We start from the raw sequence: 23,239 nt of genomic DNA, 5'->3' as shown, positions 1-23,239 counted from the left end.
GTGGTCCCACGATTTACAACAGGTCTCACCAGTGTAGAGGAAGACACTTGAGAGCAGCAGGCACAATATACAACCCCAGCAGATTCACAGGTGAAGTGTTGCCTCAGCTGAAAGGTCCTTTTGGGGCCCTGAATGGAGGTGAGGCAAGAGGTGAATGCAGCAAGGCCAGTGTCTGGAAACACTAACTCTATTTGATCTGATACAGCCTGAAAATTTCTGAATATTTCCATCATTTTCTGTTTTATTTTATATTACATAATCCCCTTTGTACCAAAATGGAGGGGAAAAAAGAGAATGGCTCCTCTGTCACCAAGACATTGAGGTTCTGATTTCAAAACAATTTAACAACTTAAGTGCTAGGACCAAAGATGGAGAGTTTAAACATCACTTCTAAACACAGACAGCTAAAACATATTTTTATTCAGTAGCTATATCTTCTGAGGCCATTGGGAAAGGCCTGGTGGTGTTGAATGCACAGCATTTGTAAAGAACCTTTAATCATTTGAACTCCATGGGATCGCATTTTTTTTATTTATGTCCCATTGCTTAGATTTTTAAATTTGGCATTCTCATTACACCAGGTTTTCAGATGCACAAAAAAGCTGAGTCTCAAGATACCTGGAGCTTCAGGCTATATACAGAACTGTCTCTTAAAACAGATCTGGAACATAAATATTCCATCAAAGGCTAATATATAAAACACAGCAATCATTGTGAAAGATGTTAGGAGCAGAGAGATAGCTGTCCATAAAGTGAGATAGAGCATGAACTCATTTAAATAAGCACGGCCGTGTTTATTCTTAAGATCAAAATGTATTTCAGTGATTGTAATTTTAAACTGAAGTATGGAACTCTTGCTCCAAGTAAATTAGGGTTGGGCTTTAAACAAGTCAGCTACTCAAAATCTGAAGATTAGGCTGTGATGTCTATAACATGAATCAGTTGTCTGAATCAAGGCATATTGATTGTATTGTACTGGCTGACTTGAAATAGCATGTCCAGCAGATAATTTTGCAATTGGAGTGCCATTGGATGCCAATGCTCTTATCTTGTGCTATCTTGCTGCAAATGGTCCTGCCGTGTTGTATTAGGTTGCCATTACCTTTGTTTCATGCTAATTGGCTGTCAAAGATCCTCGCCCTGTGCTATTTGGTTGTTATTACCTTCACCATACACAAAATGAGTACATTGCCCTGGTTTCACATTAGTAAACTGCCATAAGCCCCACCTTGTTGTTACTGGTTGCAAATCCAGTTGTAATTGAATTGAAAAGAGAACTCTAAAGAGATTTATCTATTTATATCTGTCTTAGTGAACCTGCAGCCTAATAAAAAGTTGACCTTTAGAATAAACATTCTAAATAAAGAACATTTTTTGATACACAGGAAGGTAAGGTAAAGATATGTTCAGCACAGCTTTGTGGGCCAAAGGGCCTGTATTGTGCTGTAGGTTTTCTATGTTCTATGAATCTACACAAATGTAGTAATTGTGAAGAGTTTTAGATCAAGCCCGCTAGTCAATTTTCTCCTACTATTTCACAGAACATTGTACCCTGCAACAAATCCTCAGCCGTTTTTAATAAGCCCTGATGGTTGGTTACAACAAAATGGAGTTTCCTGACAAGAACTTTATTGTACACAGTTAAATCTTCCAGTGTTAATTATGTAAGTTCTGCTTCATTGCAAGATATGAGTATATTGTTTACTATGATTGAATATAAGTGAGTTATCCCTCTGTTGATGCTACATCTAAGGTCATTCAGCTCTACAATTATTGCATTCTCTCCTTTAATTGCATGTTCAACTTCACACTATTAAAAAAATCTTCCCGTAAAATGAGGCAAAAATTGTGGGTTTTTTCTCTGAATGAGCTGAATTAGCACATCAAAACGCACATCATTAGTACAGTCTCTTTTTCTAGGGATAAGTCTCCCATTGTTAACACAAGATCTGGGTGCCATTAATCATCAAAAAGCTGGATGAATTGCTGATTCTGAAGTATTATTTTGCCCCGGTTCCATTGACCCTACTGATCACCATGTGTGAACTGTGAGCTGAGGATTCATTTCACACAGTAAAAACAAAACAGCAATCAGACTGAATCAACCATGAGCAAAGGGAGACTCCAGAAACAATGCATTCATAGTAGAGACTTTGTGTGATATAAACAAAAACCTGATTATGAAGAAGGGGCTGTTAAAGAATTACTTATTGAACTTTAAATACTTCTTCAAGAAGGATGGCAAGAATAAATTTTTTACAAAGGAACAATTTAGCAATAAGTTTTTGTTCAAATTGGGAAGTATGCATTGGGATGACACTAATATGCAAAAACAATGAGAATTTGCATGTTAAACGTTAGACTTTTTCACCCCAGATGGGAGGACTGGAAGGCACTGGGGGGCCACAGGAACTGCATGTCTGGGAGGAAGTGTATCATGAGACTTAAGGACTTTTTGCAATACACGCAAAATGCTGAAGGAACTCAGCAGGTCAGGCAACAGAAGAATAAACAGCTGACATTTGAGGACAAGATGCTCCGCTCTATCTGTCAGAAACAGTGGGATTTCCTGGTGGCCAGCCGTTTCATTTCGACTTCCCATTCCCATTCTATTGTGTTGGTCCATGGCCTCCTCCACTGTCATGATGAGGCCACTCTCAGGTTAGAGTAGCAATACTTCATTTTCCATTGGGGTAGCTTCCAACCTGACGGCATAAACAACAATTTCCATGATTCCAGTAATTCCTCCCCCCTCCCCCTTCTCTCTTTTGCCATTCCCCACTCTGGTTCCCTTCTTACCCCTTGCCTTCTCACCTATCCATCACCTTCTTCCAGTGCCCCTCTTCCTTCCCTTTCTCCATAGTCTTCTCTTCTATCAGTTTCCTTCTTCTTCAGCCTTTTACTTTTTCCATCTATCACCCAGCTTCTTACTTCATTCCCCTTCCCCCTCACCTGGTTTCACCTATCATCTGACAGCTTGTACTCCCTCCCTTCCTCCTACTTTCTTATTCAGGCTTCTTTCTCCTTCCTTTCCATTCCTGATGAAGAGTCTCAGCTCAAAACTATACCCGTTTTTTACCTCTCCTTAAATGCTACCTTGCCTCTTTGAGCTCTTTGTGAGTGTTGCTCTGGATTTCCAGTATCTGCAGAATTCCTTATTCTTATAAAATGAAGGGAACTTGAAGTCAAGGATATCTGCCTTGTGGGAAAGGAGATATCTATTTCTAGTTGTTTATTTACTAATCAGGATCACTTCTTCCTTATCAGATTTCATTCAGTTAAACCCTGCTCCATGGTTTGTAAAAGTGCAGTGGAGAATTATATTAGATGGAATAGTACCCTAGTTAGGATATTTAATAAGGTGCTCAGTCAGGATATATTAATTAACACAGCTTCAGTTGTTAATTGTTAATAAAATTACAGTTTTCTTTTCAGAGTGTCTCTTCTGATGGGAGCAAATATTTGAAAACGTTTCCACAGATGTCCAACTCCCCCCAGTATTTCTTCATTAATTAATGGGATAAGGTGGAGCCAATAAATGTCGATTCTCTGGGTACAGCTCAGGTGGAAATCATCAAATATTACTGCTTAGGACTGCTACAGATGAAACCCACAGTCATAGTCATGGGTACTTCAGTAAGCAACATCACTTTAAGATGTTTAAAAAATCTATCAATACTCAAATTTGGCAGTTCCCGGACTGCAGACTTGGGTTGCAAATACAATTCCCCCATAAGAAAACAGAAGCAGGGAAGGTGTGCCAGTCTACAGGTACAATTGAGACACAAAGTTCTTAGACCCCCAATTCCCAACCATCCTGCTGATGAATCTACAATCTCTGGAAAATAATATTGAGGACATCAGAGTAAGATTTCAGCACTAGAGGGAAATCAGGGACTGCTGTGTACTTTGATTTGTGGAAACATGGCTCACCCCCATCATTTCACACATGGCGTTGCAGACTGATGGCTTCACTTTTTTGCAGAGAGACAGGACAGCTCAGTCTTTCAAAGGTGGAATTTGTACTATAATTAACTCATTGTGGTGCAGAGATGTGGCAGTCTGGCTCAAACCTACTCACCTGACTTAAAATATCTAGCAGTCAAATGTTGTTCATTTTATTTGCTGGTGGGGTTTTCCACCACCATCCTGATAGTGGTACGCATTCCAACCTCAGGTCAATGTCAGCCAGGTACTGGAAGAATAAAGCACCATAATCAGCAATTACACAACAGCGTACCCTGATGCCTTCCCTATCATTGCAGGGGATTTCAACCAGGACAGCTTGACTAACTACCACCAACATATCATTTGTGAAACCAGAGAAGCCAACACACTTCACAACCATCAAGAACACTTACCACACCATCCCACTCTCACACTTTGGAAAGTCAGGCTGTACTTCTACTCCTGGCAAACAGGCAGGGACTGAGGACCATTGCACAGTGGTGAAGACTGTGAAGGTATGGTTAAGGGAGGCAGAAGAGTGCCTACAGGACTGTTTTGAGTTGGTGGACTGGACCATATTCAGGGATTGATCTTTGAATCTGAAGGAAAACGTCACAGCTGTCACTGACTTTTATCAAGAAGTTTATGGATGAGTGTGTGCCTTCGAAAACATACCAGACATACCCAAACCAAAAGCCATGGATGAACCAGGTGATTTGTAGTCTGCTGATGACATATGAGGAGTGTTTGGCAGATTTGGGCCTGTGCTCAATGGAATTTCGAAGAATGCGGGAGGGATCTCAATGTAACCTACTGAATGTTGAAAGGACTAGACAGGGTGGATGTGGAGAGGATGTTCTCTCTGGTGGGGTATCCAGAGCTAGAGGGCACAGCTTCAAAATTGAGGGGCAACTTTTCAGAACAGAGGTAAGGAAGAATTTTTTTAGCCAGAGAATAGTGATTCTGTGGAATTCTCTGACACAGACTGCAGTGAAGGCCAAGCCTGTGGGTATATTTAAAGCAGAAGTTGGTAGTTTCCTGATCAGTCAGGGCATCAAAGGATACAGTGAGAAGGCAGGTATATGGGGTTGAGTGGAATCCAGGTTCAGCCATGATGGAATGGCAGAGCAGACTCAATGGCCCAAATGGCCTAATTCTGCTTCTGTGTCTCATGGTCTTATGAACAAGCTCTGTGGCATTCAAGAGGTGATCCAGAACTATACAAGAGTCCAGGTATGACCTATGGAGGGCTGTTTTAAACGTGAAGAAATCCAGATTCTCATCTGATTCTGTCCACTTTGTGAGATTTTCACAGCCTCAAAACATCCCCATGGACTTCATACCCAGATAAGTGCTTTTGAAGTGCATCTCAAACCAGAGTGTAGAAAACATACAAACCACTTTGCGTGATCTCAGGAAGAGATAATGACAAGAAAATCTGATCTTTGATATGAGGTGAGGGATTTCTATTGGCCAGTGCACTGGAAAGTCCCTCTAATTCACAGTCATATCCTGTGTGCCCAGAAACTGAACCAACCTTGCTGGATTGTGCTAATAGTGTGATGGATGCTACCTGGTTTATTACCGCACCAGACTCGAGGTGAGCACTCAGAGCATGCCATTCTCACCAAACAATCCTTCAGGCATTCTGATCGAGGAAATCAACTGAATCCAGGTCCAAGGCTGGACTTGGGACACAGGGTTAAAGGGGATTTGGTGTGGAGAGGGGTGCACAATAAGAGGAACCCATAGAAGAGTGGATGCATGTCCAGGGAAGTTGCACTTGACCTCTAGGGTATAGGTCATTAGATGAGGGTATAATCTACTGCTGGAGGTTGGGTGAGAAAGGATCAGGTGATTGGGCTTTGGGAAGATTGAGAGGGAGATCTGGCAGCCACTCAACAGGAGGGGGCGAGGCCACAGAACAGCGAGGGTTTCAGGCATGATATTTAGGGAAGGAGAGAGCAAGATGGCAGTGGGAGGTTGTATGGTAGATGGTGAGGGAGATGGGGCACATTGCAGATGACTAGATGGGTTGATATGGGAGCAAGAAACTGAGCTGCAGATGGATTAGATCATGCACATGTAGAAGTAGTGTTCATGTCCTGTTAAAACAGCAGCAGGAGTGCATTTGTTTGGTGCCATTAACCAAAGGCAACCTAACATGTCCCATAGAATTGTGGGAAAACATGGAAGCAAGTGGGAGGCATGGGAATGGCCATATTTTATTTCTAGGATTGTATCTCCAATGGACCTCGGTGAATGTGATGCCAGCCACATGAAGTAAACCAAAAATAGCTTCTTGAAGAGCCAGTGCAAAGAGCTTGGAAATAATGTGGAAACCTTTGAGAAAGAGTAAACTAGTTACAGCATGTACACTGAAAGGCTTCAAACCATTGGTGCCTAACTCACGGTTGGTGCAGAATGAACCAGGCAAGAGTTACAACTCCCATATATTCATCGTACCTCAGACTGGGATTCCTCCCTATTCCCCATGTCGCTGCATGTCCTCTAATGTATGCATGGCACATGAAATCTATGGAGCTCCGTGTGTTTGAGCGGACAGTTCAGGATCACCAATTAGAGCTCATGCACAAGCCACACTACAACATCCATAATCTCCACAATGTCCATCTCTGCAGACGAGGGGAATAATGAGCAGGAAGATTATTGTTGGGAAAACTATAGTGAAGTAGAGGAAAATGTTAAATGAAGATCAAAGAGAAGAGTGAGGTTAGGGGAATAGATCAAGGACAGATAAAATATTCGAGTTGCTGGGCAGACTGGAAACTAGGGGGTGATGGTAGCAGTGGACAGAAGATCCTACAGTAGATAAAGGTCTTGGATGGAAGAAATTTATACTAAGGCTCTGTGACATCAGGACACATGTGGAAACAAGCACGTACAGAACACTGATGTTAAGTAAGACAGAGTCAAGGTGAGATTGGGACAATCAGTGTAAATCCAAATGGCTACATCTTAACCACAAAAGATTCTGCAGATACTGGAAATCCAGAGTAACTCACACAAAATACTGGAGGAACTCAGCAGGTCAGGCAGTGTCTATGGAGGACAATAAATGGTCGATGTTTCAGGCCAAGACCCTTCATCAGGACGATTCCTTAATATTTGTTGCATCTATCAGGGTAACCCCAGGATCACAACACCAATGAACACTTCCATTGCTTTACTCACAAAAAATATTATAAAACCATAAAATATAGGAGCAGAATTAGGCTATTTGGCCCATTGAGTCTGCTCTGCCATTTCATCATGAGGCTGACCCAATTTTCTTCTCAGCCCCACTCTCCTGCCTTCTTCCATATCCCTTCATGCCCAGGCCAATCAGGAATCTATCAACCTCTGCCTTAAATATACATAAAACTTGGCCTCCATAGCTGGCTGTAGCAAAGAATTCCACAGAGTCACCACTCTCTGGCTAAAGAAATTCCTCCTCACTTTCATTCTAAAAGGACACCCCTCTATTCTAAAGCTATGTCCTCTGGTCTTAGATTCTCCCACCATAGGAAACATCCTCTCCACATCTACTCTATCAAGGCCTTTCACCATCTGATAGGTTTCAATGAGGTCACCCCTCATTCTTCTGAATTATAGTGAATACAGGCCCAGAGTGATCAAAACCTCTTCATATGATGACCCATTCAATCCTGGAATCATTTTCATGAATCTCCTTTGAACTCTCTCCAGTTTCAGTACATCTTTTCTAAGGGGCCCAAACCTGCTCATGATACTCCAAATGAGGCCTCACCAGTGCATTATAAAGTTTCAACATTACATCCTTGCTTTTATATTCTAGTCTTCTTGAAATGAATGCTAACATCGCATTTGCTTTCCTTACCACTGATTCAACCTGCAAACTAATCTTTAGAGAATCCTGCACAAGGACTCCCAAGTCCCTTTTCATACCATGCAGCCAGGTTTATAGTTTTTCTGCCTAGAATAATAATTGTCTCATTCATCTTAGTAACAATATATAATGCTAACATTTTGTATGTATAACTTTGTTTCATTATTCAGTTAATTCTCTAAACTGCATGCCTCTGTTCCAGCTTAAATATTTAACCTATTGATTAATTATTTTCATATTCACCCCCTGACGATATGCAAACATTGGAACCATCTGAGCAATACCCATTCTCCATAGCCAATCAGTTGCAAGCTGTTAGCGTGATGAGTGCTGCAGACACTGTAGTTCCATCTTCGTTAAGTCACATGGAATTGAACACAACAGTGAGTCAAGATGCTGCTTGTTGTTCAGCCTTTTCTGACAGAGAGCAATTCACATTTTAAAGAGCAACCCAAGATTTCCTTGAATAGGAGAATAAGCTCTCAAGGGCTCTTAGGGAGCTGGCAGGATCATGAGCTATTGACAAGAGAAGCTAGGGTGAAGTCCTTAAAAATCTGACAAGTATGGTGAGGTCATGCCAGGTTAAGAACTAAAGAGGCAAATCTTACACAGCAGGGGAAATTCCACAATAGGTGCACCTGTTTTGTGCAAAGGCCTTCTGCAGCAGCTGTGCCCAGTGTGACAGAGGCTTTCCAAACCAAACCTTGCACATTTATCCAAGAGCCTTACAATAGTGGAAAGTGGAACTGCATTTTGGTAGGTGACGTGAGCAAGGGATGGGGAACAGAATCAGAGGGTTTTAGAACCATACAGTCATAGAGACAGCCCACCAAGTACACACAACCATCATTTCACCCATTAACACCAATCCCACGTAAATCTCTTCACAGTCCCTTCAGTTCCCCCCAACTGCAACCGCTCATCTACACACTACAGGCAATTTACAGAGGCCAAATTAATCTGCCAATCCACACGTCTTTTTGACATGGGAGGAAATTGGATCATCCACACAAAACCGAAGTGGAGACAAGGGAAATGGTAAAACTCCACGTGTACAGCACCCGTATTCAGGGTATGACAGGGTTGTTGGGGTGGTGAGGCAGTAGCTCGACTAGCTGGGAGAAAAGTCAGAGGGAAAATGATGGGTGAAGAATGCTGGAGGGGAGGGGTGTAGATTCCAACCATAGAGAGATGGCTATGCTACCATTAGCATGATGCTCTTACAGTTCAGGGTGTTCCAGGGTTCAGAGTTCAGTTCCAGTGCGATTCTGTAAGGAGTCTCTATATATCTTCCCTGTGGAATGGGAATGCCTGGGATTTCTCCAGGTGTTCCAGCTTCCTCCCACAGTCCAAAGATGTACTGGGTAGGTTAATTGATCATTGTAAATTGTCTTGTGATAAGATTAAAGTTAATTGGGTTTGTCACGGTTGCTGGGCTGTATCACTAAATTAATAAAATAAATAAAAAATATTTGGAGATGAGAAGTATTTGCGGTGAAAGTTAATTAGGAATGGGGCTCAGAGTGTAGGTTGATGAGAAGGTCAGGAAGGGAACTATAAGGGACACAAAGGAAGTAGAATGTGGACAATGTGGACGTGAGTGTCCTTTGAGGAATGGACTAAGAGGGTTGGTCAGGGAGAGGTTAAGGGCATGTAATGACTGGGATGTGGTTGGAGAGAAAGTGTTTTGGTGAGATCTCGGAGATTTGGTGGTGGCTGAATTTGGTAAGTTCAGAGGAACTCAGAAGTAGAGACAACTGGAAGGAACCAGTAATAAAAACCCACCTGAAAGAAAACAGATATCTCAGACTCTGTGGGAATGCCTGGTTATAGTTGTGTGTCCTTTAAACAACATGGATGCCGATCTCAACACACCTGATCAATGTATGTCTCTGATCAGCGAATGTGGACAAAAAGGTGCAACAGATCATTGAGTGAAGGTTCTACACTGCATTTTTGTCAACAGTGGGTGGGGATTTGTAAGGCACCAGAGAGTATAGAGGGCTTTGATTTCATAAGCAGTGACACATTGATGAAAATTCAAGAACATAGATTTTGAAAAGGGGATTAGACTCATTGAAATGTATGGGATGTGACAGTGGGCTAATCAGAAACTTCTATTTGATAATAAAATTGCAGTGATATGTAATGATATAATCTGTTTCTGGAAATGGATTTAAGTAAAAATGGAACATGTTTCACTAGAGAATTTTTGAAAGGCTTCAAATTATTTGCAAACTCAAGCTGGGATGTTATCCCTTTTGAAGTGCAGTAGACATCCAGTATCCGATATACTATTCTGCAATGAGATTATTTCCCATGCTTTGGATTTAAAATATCCTTTTAAGTGAAAATAAGGCACTCCTATCTGTATCTACCCTGTGCTGTTTCTGCCCGGCAAACTTACATTGCCATTATCACAAGGTTGCTTCAGATGTGTTGGAAAAGTTCACATAAATGGCGGGCAAGTATTGGAACGTACTCATCACCTGAAAGAAATGTGATACTGTTGGATGCACATGAAAGGAGAATCTCAATAGTATTGTTAATCTTTATGTATGAGCCTGGGTGGTAAGTATTGGCATGGCTTTCAGCCATCAAACTAATCTCCAAATTTGTTCTTACACAAATTTCGTAAGACCATTGAGCCTGGCAAAGAAGGGCAGCAAATGAAGGAAATCACAGAATGAGTAACATGCAGTTAGCAGTATTCTTTGTTTTCAGTCCAATATATAAATATTTTTTCATGGCAGCATAGTAGCGTAGTGGTTAGCACAATGCTTTACAGTACAGGCAACCAGGGTTCAATTCCCAATACTGCCTTTAAGGAGTTTGTACATTCCCCCTGTGACCGCATGAGGTATCCTCCCACAGTCCAAAAAGGCAGACTGGTTGGTAGGCTAATTGGTCATTGTAAATTATCTCCTGATTAGGCTAGGATTAAATCGAGAGATTGCTGCATGGCATGGCTCGAAGGGCCAGAATGGTCTATTCTGCACTGTATGTCAATAAAAATAGATGAATAAATTACCTTTCCCTCCATATCCGTGGTCAATTAGGTACACTGAATAGCCAGGATTTTCATTTTTTTAAAAAAAGAATCTACAATGCAAGTAGGTTTCTACATGCATGGTCTGTTACACATCCATTTCAACAATAGCTCACTGATAGGACATGTACAGTGACCTGGATGTGAGATCTCTACTGTCTAAGCTGACCTAGTACTTAAAAGCTTACTTTCTGCTTTCTGGGATTTAGGGCAATTTGATCTCACCTGAATGTAATCAGCCAACTTGATGCGGGTGTGAAACCATACTTTCCTGGTCTTCTGCTTCAATATGATGACAGGTGATTGATTTACCACTAAAAGACAAGGGTGGAGAAATATTCAATTGATTCTGCTTGGTCAGCTGAGTTTCAGTTTCTGTTTTAGACTTTCAATCCCACTGAACAAAACTGTTGATTTAACTGGACATGCGTTAGGAATGGTCCTACACCGCATCTAGCCGATGGAAATTACGGCTAATTGTTGGGCGCATCGTCACCTACGCAGGTTCACATAATGGTGCTGATCTTCCTTTAAGTGTTTTCTAATCAGAAACAAGGAGGGCTAAAAGAAGGCAAGAGGTTGCCTTATCATTCAAGGTGAAGGAGAATCCCAAGGGATCCTACAGATATGTTAAGAACAAAAGGATTGCGAGGGACAAAATTGGACCTCTGGAAGACCAGAATAGTAATCCATGTGTGGAGCCAAAACAGATGGGGGAGATCTTAAATGAATTCTTTGCATCTGTATTTACTCAGGAGATGGACACGGTCTATAGATGTGACACAAGGTGGCATCATCTTCATGGAGCCTGTAGGAGGTGTTTGCTACCCTGAGACAAATCATGGTGGATAAATCCCCAGGGCCTGATAAGGTGTTCACTCGGACCCTTTGGGAGATGTGCAGAACTTGTCGTGGCCCTGGCAGAGATAGCTAATGTTGTTCCACCATTTAAAAAAGACTCTAATTATAAACCTGGAAGTTATAGGCCAGTGAGTCTGACATCAGTTGTGGAAAAGTTATTGGAAAATATTCTAAGGGGCTGGACATATAAGTATTTGGATTGACATGCACTGATCAAGGATAGTCAGCATGGCTTTGTGGTGTGTGTGGCAGGTCATGTCTAACCAATCTTATGGTGTTTTTCAAGGAAGTTACCAAGCAAGTGGATGAAGGCAAGGCGGTGCATGTATTCTACTTTAGCAAGGCATTTGACAAGGTCCCGCATGGGATGCTGGTCAGTTGTTGGGCATTCAGGATAAGGTAGTAAGTTGGATTAGACAATGGCTTTGTGGGAGAAGCCAGAAAATGGTAGCATTGCCTCTCTGACTGGAGACCTGTGAATAGTGGTGTGTTGCAGGGATCGGTGCTGGGTCCTTTGTTGTTTGTCGTCTATATCAATGATCTGGATGATAATGTGGTTAACTGGATCAGCAAATTTGCAGATGATACCAAAATTGGGAGTGTAATGGACAGTGAGGAAGGCTATCATGACTTAATGAAGGATTTGCATCAGCTAGAAAAACGGGCTGACAAATGGCGGATGGAATTTAATGCAGACAAGAGTGAGGTTTTGCACTTCAGTAGAACCAATCAGAGTAGGTCTTACGCAGTGAATGGCAGGACACTGAAGAGTGTGATAGAACGAGTGGATCTGGGAATACAGATCCATAATTTGTTGAAAGTGGCATCACAGCTAGATAGGGTCTTAGGAAAGCTTCTGGCACATCGGCCTTCATAGATCAATGTACTGAGCACAGGAGATGGGATGTTATGTTGAAAATGTATAATTGAATTGAATTGAATTGACTTTATTACTTACATCCTTCATATACATGAAGAGTAAAAATCTTTACATTACATCTTCATCTAAATGTGCAATGTGCAAGACATTGGTGAGGCCTAATTTGGAGTACTGTGTGCAGCTTTAGTCACCTACCTACAGAAAAAATGTAAACAAGATTGAAAGCATACAAAGAAAATTTACAAGGATGTTGTCCGGTCTTGAGGACCTGAGATATAAGGAAAGGTTTAATAGGTTAGGACTGCATTCTTTAGAATGTAGAACATTGAAAGGAGATTTGATATAGGTATAGGGATATAGGGTAAATGCAAGCAAGCTTTTCCTACAGAGGTCACGGGTTAAGGGTGAAAGGTGAGAAGTTTAAGGGGAATATGAGGGGAATCTTCTTCACTCAGAGGGTCATGAGAGTGCGGAATGAGCTTCCAGCACAAGTTGTGCATGCGAGCTCAATTTAAACGTTTAAGAAAAGTTTGGACAGGTACATGGATAGAAGGGATATGGAGTTTTGGCATGGACTAGATGGGCTAAAGGGTCTGTTCATGTGCTGTACTCTGCTATGACTCTTCTGATAAAAGCAGAGTGGTGCAGCATTGGGTGATATAAGTAAAGGAATGGGTGTGAGGATTGAGCTCTGAGAACTAGCATAGGCTCGGTGGGCCAAGTGGCTCCTTCAGGAAATAAAATATAAAAATCTGCCTGAAGCTGTAATTCTGCTTCCTTTTTCCACAGCAGCCTGATGAGCTCAGTGGCTTTCTAATTACTTTTATTTCAGAATTCCAGTTGCTGCACTGTTTGCTCCTTGTTGCCTGCCCAACAACCTGTCACTAGTTTTGTGTCTCACTCTTTCATGTGCGATAGCGTGATGATTAACAGCTGATAACATTGCTCAAGTACTGGGATAGTATTTCTAAAATATCCAGGAACAATATATAAATAAGAAGTTAGCTACATATCCCAGGGATCATTTGGTAAATGCAACTACTCCTTAGAGTCATAAATTGGCTTCCTTTCAAAATGCTTTAGATGTCTTCTTGGCTTCTGTCTGTGTAACCTTGTAGAGATGTTAACATTGCAACACACACAAAATGCTGGAGGAACTCAGCATGCCAGGCAGCATCTATGGAAAAAAGCACAGTGACGTTTCAGGCCGAATCCTGCCCAAAATGTCGACTGTACTCTTTTCCACAGATGCTGCCTGGCCTGCTGAGTTCCTCCAGCATTTTGTGTGTGTGAGTTGCTTGGATTTCCAGCATCTGCAGATTTTCTCTTGTTAAAGATATAATGTTTTTGAGTTGAAGTATGTGATTTCACTTTCTGTTTCAGTGGCTGAAGACATGAATTGGTTACAATGCTTCAATCATATAACTAAGAACATAATGCCGCACTTCTTCCATCCCGAGAAACTAATCTCAACAAATATTGTTTTCTTTAACAAAAAGGTAGTTAACAGCTTTGGAAATCCTGGCAGGATATTCATAATGATACCAGGAAACCAAAAATGCAATGTAAGGTGTCAGTATGGCTGTTCAGTGCCATCAAAACCTATGTATCCAAACCCTACGGATAATTAATCAACTCATTGATATTTATAATCCAAGGATCAACCTCATTCAACAAATTCATACATTTACAGTATATGCATTAAGAATTTGCTGCGGTGCATTAGTCAGGGCGTAACATGCAGCAAAAAACAATAACGTTCAAAAATTATACACAAAATAGAATTATATAAACAATAAAGTTAAACGTTAAAGTGTGGATAAGGAATAAAAAGTGCATAGATAACTTAAATATCAGCATGTATATTCTCTTCTGGGTTCCAGTTTACTTCCTGAAACCCATCTTAAAAGGTTAATAATGATTAGGAATCTGTCTCTTAGCGGTTTTTAGTATATTTTTTACTATGTTAATATACTTGTTCAATCATTAAAAGAACAAACTAATTTACATCAATAATTTTAAAATCCATGTAGCATGAAGCAATTCAATTGGAATGTTTACTACATGTCAAAACAAGTACGTGCTGGAGGAGTCCGATCCTGACAAGCACCCTGTGTGCCGAAAACCAGAAATTATGGAAAGTACGCTATGACGTGGAACTCCTTGAACTCTTGTGCTTCAAACTGTAGCTAGGATCTGCTGCAAAGCTGAAGTTTAATTGCAGCTTCTGTGCACATCTATCAGTACAGTACGAGCAGAGAATCTTATATGTACATCAGCATAGAATTGTTTTGACTTTTAAAAGGACACATTGAGTTTATTGATCATTGCAAGGAGGAGGCGATGACTCAGCTGTTTCTACATTTAGCTTCTGCGTTTTGATACTGTCCAGTCAGGTGAAATGCCTTCTTTGTTCTGATAAAAGCAGAGTACAAGTTTGCTCCTAATTGGAATTAAATTAACTACCTAATGGAACAAATATTCAAGACACCGAAACAGCTATGTTTGTCTGGGTTGAGGTGGTCTCCCTGACTCTGTATTTAAGGTAGGTTGTTGAATCAAAATAAGAGTTCCATATTGGACCTGTTCTGGTGTACCTGACCTGAAAATTTTCTTTGTTGGTATCTCCAGGTCACCTCTGACACATTGCAAATCCTTTCACAAAATGTACTTGACTATTGCCCATTCTCCTTGGCTTCAAAGGCCTCCCAAAATTTAACTTCATTCTTTTCCGTTTATTCATTCAAATTCAAATTCAAGTTTAAGTATCATTCAACCATACATGAATACAGCTTAACGTAACAACGTTCCTCTGGGGCCGAGGTGCAAAACACACACAGCACATTCAAAATAGCGAGGAAAAAAGCGTCTTGTTAAAAAAATTAACTTCCTGTGTAGTATCCATCTTTCCTTTCTGCAAACTATTTTCAAAATTATTCTTACAAAAGGAACTTGAGGTTTTCTAAAGAAAAGAAATCCTGTTCCATTCTTTAGTGGCACTAATCTTGCTGAGCACATTACAGATAAAATCATCCCAAGGGTTTCTTGGTCCAATACACCAAAAATCCTTGCAAGAGATATTAAAGCTACTGGAAACAATTTCCACTGTTAACACAGCAGAAGTTCCCAAGGTGCAGAATGAAATCCCGCATTGATCTATATAAGGAGTACTGGTATTGGTTTATTATTGTCACGTGTACCAAGTCACAGGTAAGAGCTTTTGTTTGCACACTATTCAGGTGGCTCACACCATACATTAAGTATATCAAGTGCTGCAGTCTTACAATGAAGGAACCCTTTAAAATTTAAAATGAGGAGGAACTCCTTCAGTGTAGCAAATCTGTGGAATTTGTTGCAGTAGTGGGCTGTGGAGACTTAGACATTTGGTGCATTTAAGGCCGAAATTAAGATGTCTATAAGATATAAGAGCAGAATTAGGCCATTTGGCCCATCAAATCTGCTCTGCCATTTCATCATGACTGATCCATTTTCCTGCTCAGCCCCAATCTTCTATCTTCTCCCCATAGACCTTCATGCCCTGACTAATCAGGAATATATCAACGTCTGCCTTAAATATACCCAATAACTTGGCCTCCACAGCTGCCTGTGGCCGTAGATTCCACAGATTTACCACTCTCTGACTAAAGAAATTCCTCCTCATCTCTGTTCTAAAAGGATGTCCTCTATTCTGAGGCTGTGTTCTCTGGTCTTAGACTCCCCAACTACAGGAAACATCCACTGTATCGAGGCCTTTCAACATAGGTCTTGATTAGTAAAGGGGTTAGGGGTCACAGGGAGAAGGTAGGAGAATGGGGTTGAAAACAAACCAGACATGATTGAATTATGAGCAAGCTGGTTGGGCTGAATATTCTAATTCTGCTCCTATAGTCTTATAGAAGTAGTGGGAGATTAGTCCAGACAAAGATTAACATAGAAACATAGAAACACAGAAAAACCTACAGCACAATACAGGCAAACATGAGGAAATCTGCAGATGTTGGAAATTCAAGCAACGCACACAAAATGCTAGTGGAACGCAACAGGCCAGGCAGCATCTATAGGAAGAAGTACAGTCGATGTTTTGGGCCGAGACCCTTCGTCAGAACTAACTGAAAGAAAAGACAGTAAGAGATTTGAAAGTAGGAGGGGGAGGGGGAATACAGGCCCTTCAGCCCACAAAATTGTACCGAACATGTCCCTGCCTCAGAAATTACTAGGCTTACCCATAGCCCTCTATTTTACTAAGCTCCAGGTACCTATCTAAAAGTCTCTTAAAAGACCCTATCATATCCGCCTCCACCACTGTTGCCGGCAGCCCATTCCACACACTCACCACTCTCTGAGTAAATAACTTAACCCTGACATCTCCTCTGTACCTAGTCCCTAGCACCTTAAACCTGTGGCCCTTTGTGGCAACCATTTCAGCCCTGGGAAAAATCCTCTGACTATCCACACGATCAATGCCTCTCATCATCTTGTACACCTCTATCAGGTCACCTCTCATCCACCTTCGCTCCAAGGAGAAAAGGCTGAGTTCACTCAACCTATTCTCATAAGACATGCTCCACAATCCAGGCAACATCCTTGTAGATCTTCTCTGCACCCTTTCTATGGCTTCCACATCCTTCCTGTAGTGAGGCGACCAGAACTGAGCACAGTACTCCAACTGGGGTCTGGCCAGGGTCCTATATAGCTGCAACGTTACCTCTCAGCTCCTAAATTCAATTCCACAACTGATGAAGGCCAATACACCATACACCTTCTTAACCACAGAGTTAACCTGCGCAGCTGCTTTGAGCGTCCTATGGACTCGGACCCCAAGAACCCTCTGATCCTCCACACTGCCAAGAGTCTTACCATTAATACTATATTCTGCCATCATATTTGACCTACCAAGATGAACCACTTCACACTTATCTGGGTTGAACTCCATCTGCCACTGCTCAGCCCAGTTTTGCATCCTATCAATGTGCTGCTGTAACCCCTGACAGCCCTCCACACTATCCACAACACCTCCAACCTTTGTGTCATCAGCAAACTTACTAACCTATCTCTCCACTTCCTCATCCAGGTCATTTATAAACATCACGAAGAGTAAGGGTCCCAGAACAGATCCCTGAGGCACTCCACTGGTGACTGACCTCCATGCAGAATATGTCCCACCTACAACCACTCTTTGCCTTCTGTGGGCAAGCCAGTTCTGGATCCACAAAGCAATGTCCCCTTGGATTCCATGCCTCCTTACTTTATCAATAAGCCTTGCTGAAATCCATATACTGTACACTACACCTACTGCTCTTCCTTCATCAATGTATTCAGTCACATACTCAAAAAATTCAATCAGGCTCGTAAGGCATGACCTGCCCTTGACAATGCCATGCTGACTACTCCTAATCATATTATACCTCCCCAAATGTTCATAAATCCTGCCTCTCAGGATCTTCTCCATCAACTTGCCAACCACTGAAGTAAGACTCACTAGTCTATAATTTTCTGGGCTATCTCTACTCCCTTTCTTGAATAAAGGAACAACATCCACATCCCTCCAATCCTCCCGAACCTCTCCCATCCTCATTGATGATGCAAAGATTATTGCCAGAGGCACAGCAATCTCCTCCCTCACCTCCCACAGTAGCCTGGGGTACATCTCGTCCGGTCCCGGCGACTTCTCCAACTTGATGCTTTCCAAAAGCTCCAGCACATCCTCTTTCTTAATATCTACACGCTCAAGCTTTTCAGTCTGCTGCAAGTCATCACTACAATCACTAAGATCCTTTGCCATAGTAATACTGAAATAAAGTATTCATTAAGTATCTCTGCTGTTTCCTCCGGTTCCATACACACTTTCCCACTGTCACCATTGATAGGTCCTATTCTTTTATGTCTTATCCTTCAGATACTTGTAGAATGCCTTGGGGTTTTCCTTAATTCTGCCCGCCAAGGCCTTCTCATGGCCCCTTCTTAAACTCCTTCCTAGTAGCCTTATAATCTTCTAGATCTCTAACGTTACCTAACTCTCTGAACCTTTTGTAAGCTTTTCTTTTCTTCTTGACTTGATTTATTACAGCTTTTGTACATCATGGTTCCTATACCCTACCATAACTTCCCTGTCTCATTGGAATGTACCTATACAGAACTCTACACAAATATCCCCTGAATATTTGCCACATTTCTTCCATATTTTTCCCTGAGAACATCTGTTCCCAATTTAAGCCTCCAATTTCCTGCCTGATAGCCTCATAATTCCCTTACTCCAATTAAACACTTTTCTAACTTGACTGTTCCTATCTCTCTCCAATGCCATTGTAAAGGAGATAGAATTATGATCACTATCCCCAAAATGCTCTCCCACTGAGAGATCTGACACCTGACCAGGTTAATTTCCCAATACCAAATCAAGTACAGTCTCTTTTCTTGTAGGCTTATCTACATACTGTGTCAAGAAACCTTCCTGAACACACCTAACAAACTCCACCCCATCTAAAACCCTTGCTCTATGGAGATGCCAATCAGTATGTAGGAAATTAAAATCTCCCATCGTGACAACTCTGTTATTATTACACCTTTCCAGGATCTGTTTCCCTATCTGCTCCTCAATATCCCTGTTACTATTAGATGGCCTATTAAAAACACCCACTAAAGTTATTGACTCCTTCCTGTTCTTAACCTCCACCCACAGAGACTCCGCAGACAATTCCTCCATGGCATACACCTTTCCTGCAGCCGTGACACTATCTCATCTGGAATATAATCTGTCAACTTCCCTCCATAGATGCTGTCTGACCTATTAACTTCCTTTTGTGCTTTGTGTGCTGTTTCATATTCCAGCATCTGCAGTCTCTTGTGTCTCTGTAGTTGCAAGAAATAGTTTTACCACTGATAATTCAGCCATATTTTTGTTTCCTGCACGTTTTGGTTCTTTCTCCATGTCAGAGCTTAGCATATCATGACACGAACACAAAGGGCTTTGAAATAAGAGTTCTTGGCCCAGGGGGTAATAACTAGAAATTGTCGAGTAGAAACAGGCAGAATACTCCCAGGGTAAAATGCTGACTTGAATGAGGAGGGAAATCAGGGTGTCCTCTCCTTTGTGCACCCCAAACCTTTGAAGAAAAGAAAAGAAAAATTGGGCACTGGAGGGAGATTGAAATTAGTTGGAGACTCAAGAGAGGGAAAATCACACTGTGAGATCAATGTGAGGAAAATTGTGAGGTTTAACACATGATGAGTGTTTGATGATTTCTTGGCCTGTACTTGAGGGAGTTCAAAGGATGGGAGAGTTGGAGTCTCAATGGAACCTACTGAATACCGAAAGGACTGCATAAAGTGGTTCTGAAAAAGACAGTTCCATTAGTAGGAGAGCAGAGAAACCAAAACTCTTCTGTGGACAGTTCCAAGACCAGCTGCAAAAGGAAGAGGTTCTGGCACACGGTTAGCAACCTATAAAAGCCCTGAGCTACAGAAATGCCAACAGAAGCTAAAGACCTCATCCCTTGGAGAGGAAGGATCTTAATACGATGGTGTGCCACACCTAGGACAACTTCGAAGATTTACCCAGGGCAGAGGACTCTGGTGAGCTGCTGTTGGCTGAAAATGCCCCATTTGGGGGATGGGCTTAAGAAGAAGAAGAAGAAAAGGATCAAAGGGCTCGTTTTCAGAATAAAGGGACATACTTCTAAAAACTAAGATGAGAAGGGTTTTTTTTCAGCCAGAGGGTGATGAATCTGTGGAATTCATTAGCACAGAGATCTGTGGAAGGCAGGTCATTTGGTGTATTTAATGCAGCAATTGATAATTTCCTGATTGGTAAAATAAACAGCCATGATTGAATGACAGAACAGACATTGAGCCAAACAGCTTAATCCTGCTCTATATTTTATGGTCTTACAGTTTTAAAGGACTAGCAAAAATTGTGTCAATTAACACAACAAAATGTTGGGTCTGTTACCCAAATAATACTTGCAGAAATGAGGAATAAAATAAAGTCAAAGCCTAAATTCAGATGCAACCTAAAAGAACAGTGTAACATAGTAGGTTCTTCTGAGTGCTAGCCACACTGTGAAAAGATTGAATGCCAAATAGCATGGCTTAAACACAAGAGATTCTGCAGATGCTGGAAATCCAGAGCAACACAGAATGCTGGAGGAACTCAGCAGGTTAGGCAGCATCTATAGAGGGGAATAAACAGTCAACGTTTTAGGCCAAGACTCCTCATTAGGACTATAGCATGTCTTCATGGTTTTTGGAAAGAACAATGTCATTCAGAAAAGGGGGTAGATATTATTGACAATAGAGTTATCCGAGGCATTAAAAAAAAGCAATTTGTATAAAGATGACAATGAAGGCTTATGGGCTGGTCAATTAGAAATCACCAGCTTGTAGCTGAAAGAGAAGAAACCCAGTAGGTTGCCATCTCTATCCCCGTGGTTGGAGCTATTTAATAGTAATGGACTCAAGTCCCATAGAGAGGTGTTGAGACACTTTTTGATTTAAGCCTTGCTGTGTGTGATGGAATGTAAGGTGCAGTGCATATCTGAGATCTGCAAAACTATGTAGTTGTAACAGAAATTTTAAGTTTTCCTGAATATTAGAAGGCTGATCAACACATGTCATAAAAGCAATAAATTTGTGGAATGTATTCAAGATAATTCACTGGAACAGAATGTTATAGATTCAACATTAGAACGACCTATAGTAAATTTGGTGATAATAGTAAGCCAGAATTAGTTAACAATCTGATATTAAGGGAACATATTGTAATAGTGCCCACAATAGGACAAAGAAATTTTAGAGCCAAGAAAGAATCTCAAACTAAGTTGTTAAATTTAGTTAAACCAGCCTTAAAGGGAAGAAAAATGAATTAACCACACCTAATACATCAAAACTTTTAAAAGTGAGGAAGTTATTCAAATAAAAATTATACATTACAAAAGAAGAAAACACTCCTAAAAAATCCTTTCAGGAGATTTATTTTTTGACAGAAAGGTGGCCATTCAACTCATAGAATCTGTACTGTTAATCAGAGCAATCCTACCAGTTTCATTATCTTACTTATTTCCCACTAACTCATCTCTAATTCTTTGCCACTTATCTACACTGAGGACAACTCCTGAATGACAACTAACCTACCAGAACTGCTTTGCATTGTCAAAGGTAACCAGAGCAGGCAAGGGAGACATATGTAGTAACAGGGATAATGTACAAACTCAACACAGATCCCAGTCAATGCCAAGATTGAACCTGCATCACCGGAGATGTGTGCTACTATGCTGTAAGTAACTATGGTAAGTGAATAGAAGCCAACACAAAGCTAAGGTGAGGGGGGAGATTTATAGCAATGCAAAAAAGGAGTCAATATCACATGATTAGCATAGAAGAATTATAAGAAGGTCCAAGGAGGTAAAAAAAATGACACATGCAAAAAATTCCAACAATATAATTTCTGGTGAACGAGATGTCCTCAACATGTCCTTAACCGGAGATGTCCTCAAAAAGGTATGAGGACATCTCCCCTTATGAGGGAATCAAGAAAACTCCCTCAGATGGGACATCTAAGAGCAAGATGAAGGGAATTTTTTTTCCTTTCAAAGGATCATGGACCTTTGGGATTCTCAATCCTGAACCATTACTGAACCATTAAAATCGAAGCTGAGATAGATTCCTATAGGATCCAGGAATCAAGAGCAATGGGATTAGGAAGAAACGTGAGGGTAAAGGTCATATTGAATGACAGAGTAAGCTCACATGAGCTCTTCCTGCTCCTATTTCTCGTGTTCTACTACAATTAATTTTCATCCAATAAGCATCTTGTGCCTTTTCAGTAGCACATAACTACTTGAGCATTTTAAATCACTCTCTGACTTTATTGCTTAAGCTGCAAATTCATTGCAAATGTTTGCTATACTCTGACTAAACAATTTTGTTCCAAAATCAGTATTGTATATCAATTTTCTTTTCTCTCAATTCTTGTTCTGATGAATCACTGGTCCTCTGTGTAACTTCTGCAGGAGATGCCACCATTTAGTACAAAAATAACTAATTAAACAGATTGTTCTTCCAGTAAGTAAGTTCAATTGAGAGTTTAGCTTATATCTATCCCTCATATTTCGATCTCAGGGCCACTTCAGCAGTGGGTGAACCATCAGCTCATATAGGAGACGGCATCAATTCCAAAGCATGGGTACTGAACTAACCGGACAGCAAATGGAGTCAGCTGGGAGTCATCTGATATTGTCATCTGGTTGCAATGCAGAAAACTGATAACATCACCAAGCTTGATTTACACAATAATAGTTTCAATAGGTACATTTAATGTCAGAGAAATATATACAATATATATCTTGATATTCTTATTCTTCACAAACATCCACAAAAACAGAGTGCCCAAAGAATGAATGACAGTTAAAGTTAGAACCCCAAACCACCCCCCCCCCAGTTACCCCTCCCACGCACAAGCAGCAGCAAGGTAACAATCTCCACCCCCACCAGCGAAAAAGCATCGGCACCCCCCCACCGAGCACTCAAGCGTGCAGCAAGTATCAATAAAGACACAGACTTGTAGTAGCCCAAAGACGACTCGTTCACCCGGTAATTCAACTTACCCCAGGCTCTCCCTCTCCCTAATAAGATAAAA

The sequence above is a fragment of the Hemitrygon akajei genome, chromosome 11 (genome assembly GCF_048418815.1).
Source record: "Hemitrygon akajei chromosome 11, sHemAka1.3, whole genome shotgun sequence".
Taxonomy (NCBI): domain Eukaryota; kingdom Metazoa; phylum Chordata; class Chondrichthyes; order Myliobatiformes; family Dasyatidae; genus Hemitrygon; species Hemitrygon akajei.
This window is presented reverse-complemented; position numbering follows the sequence as displayed.